The sequence below is a fragment of the Gopherus evgoodei genome, chromosome 11 (assembly GCF_007399415.2).
Source record: "Gopherus evgoodei ecotype Sinaloan lineage chromosome 11, rGopEvg1_v1.p, whole genome shotgun sequence".
NCBI lineage: Eukaryota > Metazoa > Chordata > Testudines > Testudinidae > Gopherus > Gopherus evgoodei.
The window spans coordinates 47,498,551-47,506,723 of record NC_044332.1 but is presented as its reverse complement, the minus strand read 5'-3'; positions in this window follow the sequence as shown (position 1 = coordinate 47,506,723).

Below are 8,173 nucleotides of genomic sequence, written 5' to 3'. Positions count from 1 at the left end.
GGATGACATTCAATTCCTAGCAGCAGGCCACTCCAAAGCCTTTGCAGGTAAATCCCATTTAATCTGCTGTGTGGTTTTATCAGTCAAGGAATGGAAATAAAGCTCCAGCCCCCTCACTATTGTAAGGCCTTTTCCTCAAGGCTTGATTATTATCCACCAAACAATCACAAATACAAATCAAATAAAAAACACAAGGCAATAATTTCCCCAAAGACCTCCCTCTTCCCCTTTGATTCACCGTAGTGGCCAGGTATCCAGCTGGGACTTTGTAGTCTTTACAGACTGCAGCATCTTTACCTTCTCACACCTGATTGTGAAGTTTTAAATGGCACATAAGCCTTGTGCAGGCCCTTTGCATGGGGTGAAATTCACCACACACAATTGATTTATTGTCACCCACTTTAAGCCTTGTCTACACTACGGAATGTACCTGTTGTTGACAATGTTTGTCATGCTTTGGCACCCATGAAAAGTCATCCTTCAAGCAGAAATTAGAGAACTTCCTGACTCAGAAGTTCCTACATATATTAAAAACTCTATGCTGCTAGCATGTATGTCACATTGCTGTTTCTTTATAGTTCCTTGCATTGTCACTTTTGCTAGCAAGAGATCTGAGCCTAACTGAAGTTATGCTGATAAATTGGTGGCTCCTGTTGGCATAAGAGGAGACAAAAGGTACAGCTGAGTCAGTGCTGACTATAGTGTAATTGCAAGAGTAACAAAGGACAAACTGTTCAACATCATTTCAGAAACCATGGTTACAAACTTCTAATTTCCTTCCATTAATTGGGCAGAAAGTTTGCTTTTCTAAACTCATGGATATCCTAAGGAGTTGAAGACTGCATTGCTACCTGCCCCTACTCCTCCTCCATCATACGGCTTCTACAGGAGGTTATCATATGTAGGGAAATTCTTGGAAGTCTGCATCAATATGACATCATTAAGAGTACCCTGCATCAGAAGGATGTGATAAGAGAATATGCCTCTGCTCCTCCAGGAGGGAAGCAGGGGAGTTTTTCCCAGACAGATGCTCTCCTCCATATTCTAATATCAAAACTCAGTTTATAAATTTCACTACACATTTTTTGGGGCGGGAGAGAAGAATTTTCACTAGAGATAAAATTCACCCAAGCCCAAAGTCTGCACCACTTAAGTCTCTTTAGAACAGTGGTTCCCAAATTTTAACAACCTGTGAACCCCTTTCACTAAAATGTCAAGTCTCGCAAACCCCCTCCTAAAAATGAATATTTCCAGGGATTTTCTTGTTTACCTGAGTATAAATTATAAAAGCAGTGATCTTGGAAATATAAAATTTGTTTCTATGACATACTTATTACATATTATTAATTACTATAATATTTTATTACATTATGAAAACAGCAACACTCTGCCAAAAATCTCACTTTTGTAGCACGTATCATTTTGAATAAGCCTGTTATAAGACAAGGCTCCTATGTTTCATCAAGGAGTATCAGATGTGAAACAGCATGAAGGTATTTAAGAAGCCAATTCAAAGAGTTCCTCCTACACAAGCATTCAGGTCTTGAGCAGTCCAGGCAAACAACACATGTTACAAAGTTTAAACTTGTTCTTCATAATAATTTTAAAAACAATACTAGCTGCCTATTTAATTTTAAAAACAGCATTTTTCCATTTCTTAGAAGGAGTCTTGAAGTTTAAATCTTTTCACTGTGAGATATGCTTGCTTTGATCTGCTTAGCCCTTGGAAGTCCAAGGGCTCCGGGCTGCTGGCCCTGTGCTGCCTGGGGTTCCTAGGGACAGCTCTGTTCACCATTAGGGACTTCTCCCCTCCCCTCTCCCCCCGTAACATTTCACAAACCCCAGCTTGGGAAACCACTGCTTTAGAGCTTAAATGAGATGTAAGTGGTGCCTAGGTTTTGCTCAGGCTATCTGCAGAGTGATGAATTACACCCTGTATTTACGTACCATATTTCTCTAATCTCTATACATTTTATCTAGGTATATACAATGTTGTTGCTATTTACTATCGGCATTGTCAGTGACACAGACTTACTGTGAATTTTGGCACCAAGGTTTAGCAAAATATTAATTTATTTTCTCCTATCAAGATGTAAAAAACTAGTTGCAAATGGAATAGTTACATTAGCTCTGAAGAAGCAGCTGTTTAAATGAATAGGGCCTGATTCTGTTACCCTTACTCACAGAGTAGCATTTACTCATGCAAGTGGTACCATTAAAATAATTGGAACTACTCAGACTAAGGACTGCAGGATCAGGCGCATAGCTGGTTTACAGATTGTCTTCTGCTAAAAGTCTCTGTTGCTGATATTGTGTCTTAATGATTGGTTGCTTGCAGCTGCATACAGTACAAGGAAGTTCTCAAGTTGGGGATTTCCCAGTGGAAGTTCCCAGCTATCGTCAGTCATAACCAATATAGGAGACTGAGCTGCATTTCAAAATCCTGTTGATAAAGCTTCCAGACTACATAAAAATTGCCTATCTTGTTACTGAAGAAAGTGACTGAAGAAAAATATTCTTAAAGAGATTACTTACAAGGTAATCAAATACTTTAGCTGCTATAGCTTCTAGGCAAAAGATTGCATGCAGTCAAACTGAAATAATTAAAACAATGTCAGATTATGATTCTCCTATCTTTATCATCTTACTGTATTGCTATAGTAAAGTTGCAAGAGGAGATATAAATACTGTAATTGTATTTACATTTGCCTTAACATTATTATAGATTACATCAATTTTTTTCTAAAACCGCATTTAAAGATAATTGTTTAGCTAGTCTCTGGAACTCAAGCTTTCTGTGCATTTCTGTCTGCTATGAAAATATTCCATGCAAAAAACAAACCAAATTTATGTTACATATAGCTAAAGTTTACAGATTACTACTTTCTCAGAAAAAAAGTTAGTCTCCTGTACAGATTCATTTACATTGCTCCACAAATCTCTCTCCTTCTCCAACCCAGAGGTGATACTCTTCATCTGCATCAACATACTGTAGATCCTTTCTTTAATTCTGACATGTTAATTCTGTGACCAAACTTTAGATTCAGTCTCCTCTCTTAGTCTGATAATTACCTTTCTGTGAATATCCCAAGTGACACCAACTTCTCAATTCATAATGCCAAAAGCTGTGTCTGTGCCTCACAACCTACTGTGCTTTCCCTGTAAAAGTTAATGATTCTGGGGAAAAAATTAAACATCTGATGTGGGCCACCTAGTGTTTGAAAATGTGGATACATAAAGAAGCTTGGAGAAACATTTTAACCTTTCAGCTTCTGAAAGCTGATTTGTAGAGGCCAATTCATATATGAGCAATAACACATCATGAAGGATCATCCTTAAACTAATACTTAAATGTAGTCTTCCTGAAGCTATATTGCATTGCAAATAGTAAGTTCTACCCCACACTTTGTTGCTACTTGATTTATAATGGCAGTAGTCTGACTGATGTTATCTACAATATGTTTTGTACATTGACACCAGCGTGAAGGATTTGTATCTTTTGTTAAACTGTCCTTTATGGCAGAGGTGTCAAACACCCAGGCTGAGGCTAGCTGCCTCCCACTTGAAGTAGTTATGTGGCCTGTCTGACCTATTCAGTTTGTGCAGAATGTGAGCCACAAAGAACAACTTCCAAACATAGACCAAGTATAACCAATAAGTGTGCAGGCAGCCTGGAACACCACTTCAGAAATGTGAACTCCTCCACCCCCACTAATCTCATTATGATGATAATACAAAAATGATGCCACTTGAATATCATTAATGTGAGCGTCAAATACTGATGTGGGAGTGAAACCCATAGTTAGTGGGAGTTGCTGCAGGGAAGGATGTACAGAGGGAAGAGAAGAGGAGACACAAATACAGTGAAGAAGAGAAAAAGGAAGTGAGATGGGGAAAAGAAACAAAGGGCAGAAATGTCAGTGATCCTACAAGGGAATATATTCTTCCACTGAGTGATGCTAAATCTGAGATAAGGTTGTAGTGGGTCTACTTCCTCCAATGTAGGTTGTAGGTCACAGTACAGGCAGCCTGCCTCAGTATTCCATCTTAGACTGTTCAAGAAACTCAATCCATTCCCATCCCTTCTCAGGTTGTTTAACTTTATTAAGTTAACAAACATTCAAACTAAAGTTTTCAAGCCCATCCAAAAGTCCACACAAATATTTCTCTTTTCTGTCCCAGCCCTTCCTGTTTTGGCAGGCTACATCCAGGCCCTACCTCCCTGGTGCCTCAATCTTAACTCCTAAAAGGCCAAGTTCTACTTTTATATCCCAGCCTATGGGCCATAATGAAAAATAGAACTTGGCCTTCTCCACCAAAATATTTTCACACCCCTGGTTTCCAGTAATCCTGTTAAGGTATGGCTACACTTGCAACTGTACAGCGCTGGGAGTTAAACCTGTCTTCGTACAGCTGAGTAGGGAAAGCGCAGCAGTCTGTCCACACTGACAGCTACCAGCGCACTGTCGTGGTCACATTTGCAGCATCTGCAGCAGCATTGGGAACAGTGCATTATGGGCAGCTATCCTAGCGTTCAAGTGGCTGCAATGTGCTTTTCAAAAGAGGGGGGTGGGGTGGAGTGTGACCAGGGCCAGCGCTTCCATTTAGGCGACCTAGGCGGTCACCTAGGACACCAGGATTTGGGAGGGTGGCATTTTGCCGCCCTCAGCGGCAATTCGGCAGCAGGAGGGGGGGTGTCACTCGCTCCGGGATCTGCCGCCGAAGTGCCCCGAAGACCAGGAGCATGGAAGGACCCCCCCTGCAGCAGAATTGCCGCCAATGACCGGGAGCACGGAAAGATCCCCGCCTAGAGCGCCAAAAACCCTGGCACCGCTTCTGAATGTGACAGGGAGTGTGAGAGAGAGAGTGAGTGGATTTGAGGAGCCGACACTGTGTCAGCTCCCTGCCTTGCAAATTCTGACCCCCTCCCTCACCCCTCTCTCAGTCACTGAAAGCAAAAAGCAGCTGTTTATTCTTTTCTCTCACAGACCAGATAAGCAGCCTCCCCTAAATGGACTCCCTCCAATCCCGAGCGCCGTGCTGCTTCTCTCCTCAAGCAAACACCATCTGTGGGCGTTCCAAAGGGAGCCCCCTGCCTGCCTCTGCTCATTCACAGCAAACAGTAGCTGTGTTTGGTTTTCTGATAAGCAGCTTTGGGAGCCCAGAGTTCACAACAAAATAAGGAGAGGCATCACAACAAAACAAAGAGAGTAATCTTTACTTAAAAGGATTATGGGAAGCCTCTGGTGGTAAGTCACAGCGTACTAAGATTATTCCCTGTTTACACTGGCACCCCAGTGCTGCAGCAGCAGCGCTATATTCTTTATTCCTTTCATGGAGGTGGAGTACAAGCAGTGCTGTAGCCAGGGAGATACAGCGCTGTACATGCCTTGCCAGTGTGGACAGGGAGTGAGTTACAGCACTATAAAGCCACCAACCGCGCTGTAACTCTCAAGTGCAACCAAGGCCTTAGAGTGTATAGATTTTACACTGTGATTTTAGAGAGAGAGAGAGAGAGAGTTACTTTTCTTTTTAGAAAGGCTATAGAACTAGATTTTTGCGTAAGAAGTTGAAGATTTCTGAGGAAAATTAGGATAGGCCTTTGTACAGCATGTATCACCTTATATATCAAATCGTACTTTGGGAAAGAGAAAAATAATGCTAAATATTGATCAGGAAGGAAAGACTAGCTTTCCTCATGCCGTATCACAAAATATTACTGACAAGGTGCTAAACAGAAGAATAATGTACATATATTTGGTGTCCCAAGTCTCTGTTTGCCAGAAACTGGGAATGGGCAACAGGGGATGGATCACTTGATGATTACCTGTTCAGTTCATTCCCTCTGGGGCACCTGGCATTGACCACTGTCAGAGGACAGGATACTGGGCTAGATAGACCTTTGGTCTGACCCAGTATGGCCGTTCTTATGAATTGAAAAAAATTCTAAATGGCTGTCATTAAAGCTGCCAGACCAAAAAATAAGTTAACATGGAACTTGTACTGAGTGTATTAGAGTTTGATCAGAGAACTTCTGTTTCTTGTAAAACCATCAGCACATACCCTGAGGAAGCTGTTCATCTGGTATAAACTGTCATAGCTCCACTGACATCTATAGCACTATGACAATTTATACCAGCTGAATACATACCAGATTATCTTCACTGTTGTCAGATAACATTATTTGATTTATGACACGCTTAGCCTGTTTTTAATGTGGCTTAAATTGTACTAAATTTAGCATAACTTGAATTGAATATAGCAGCTCAGGAGTTCTGTTATTTCAGCTACTTATTGGGGTCATCCACATGAGCAGACAAATTGGAGTTGAAGAGCAGAATGCTGAAGTACAGATGTAGATGGCAGGAATGGATCAGTACAAAAGAAATCTTGTAAAGTAGAAAAAAACCCATAAAAAGCTTTATCTGCCAAAAAAAAATTAATTGCATGAGAATTTGAGCCTTCTGTGTCTGCTGATGGTTAAAGCCCCAGTGGAGGAAATGGAGGGCCTAGTTCCCCCTTTCTTAAAGATGTCCAGGGGGCTGTAACAGGAGAACACCTTTAGCAGGCTGTGACAGTTCACACCCCTAGGGTCAGGGCAGCATGGCCCATCAGTCACAGTCTATAGGGCCATCCTTTGATGCAGGGCAGCGGGGCCTAACAGCCAGAGTCTATAGCATTGGGGCACCCCTTATGGAGTGTGGCAGCCCCAGGCCCACTCAACTCCACAAGGCCCCAACCCAGGGCCCTAACTGTGGCACAGCAACTTGCCACTGACTCAGGGGTGGGGGGGATGTCCTACCAAAACACACTGAGTTTCCGGGAGGGGGGTACACTCCATCACCCTCTCTGGGTCATTTTCTACTAGGGTCAGTGTTGGGTTTTTAGGGGCGGGCGGGCGGGTGGGCTGACTGAAACTCCCACACCCTCTTTCTCTTTTCCCAGGCAGGTCCTTCCCCTGCTGCCTCCAGCCCAGAATGAGCTGGGCTCCCTCCCTTTATACTACTAGAGCACTTGGCACATGCCCAGTCTTGCCAGGGAGGCAGGACTTCTGCTGTCAATAACATGGGGTTAACCCTGTCTGGGCTAGTTTGGGGTAAGCGGACCCCATCACAGAGGGTCATGAGGGCCTCACCTGAGGAGGACTGAAAGACTACTTAGGTTCCTTGTGGCTGTCTTCACAACCATAGTAGACTACTCAGCACTAAATGGTCCAAAACAGAGTTGTCAGCCTCTTATCAGTAAAAATCATTTTATCAGGGACTAACTAACCTTGTGGGAAACTGAGGGTTGGCCTCAATGAGCCTCCCAAGGCTCAGAGGGGCAGCGGATGGTGTGGGTCAGAGTGGCCCTTAATACACCTCAGCGGGTAGCTATCCCATGATAAGCCTTAGCTTCCCAGGAAGAAAATGTATGGGACCCAAAGATCTTCCTGAGGCTTACCAGGGGGTATCCTCCCCTCCTGGTGACATCGGGAGGGCCAGAGGAAGGAGAATGGGGGATGACCCTGATCTAGTCTCCTCCCACCTCCCCCCCCCCGTCCTAAAAGAGATCTGCATGAGCTGGAGAGAGCAGTGTATGGAGCAGAGACAACACAAGGTTATAATGAGAACTTAGTTGCAACCTTAGCTCTGGAGTGATTACTGTTCACCCATAATAAACATATATATGAAATGATTGATTAGCTTATTTTCTAATGTTATTTTCAAAAAGAGAGTGCAGTGCAGCTAAGAGAAACAGAATTATTTGCCCAAATTAAGCATGTAGCCAAGTTTAGTATCACTCTAAACCAATATACAGGATCAAAAGATACTTTCAAATACTTGGATGAAAGGCACTCTCTGGAATTGCAATGTACTATAATCTCATACATTTATCACACATATGCAACTTTACAAAAGACATGAACAGAGGAATCACTTCATCCGGCATGAAAGTGCAGCCACTTTGGTGGGGAGAAGGGTGGGGGAAAACAAACAGGCAGAAAATTGGCACATAATGTCACACAAACGTGAATAGAGGAGATGGCCAAAGGCGCTGAAACAATCTTTCTCCTGTTCTTAAGGAAAGTGCTACTGGGGATCTTTTAACGTCCACGTTGCAATGCAAAATGTGTGTTTACTACAGTTATTAACATTTAGTCATGTCTTGTTTAACCATCCAGCAGCTGGTA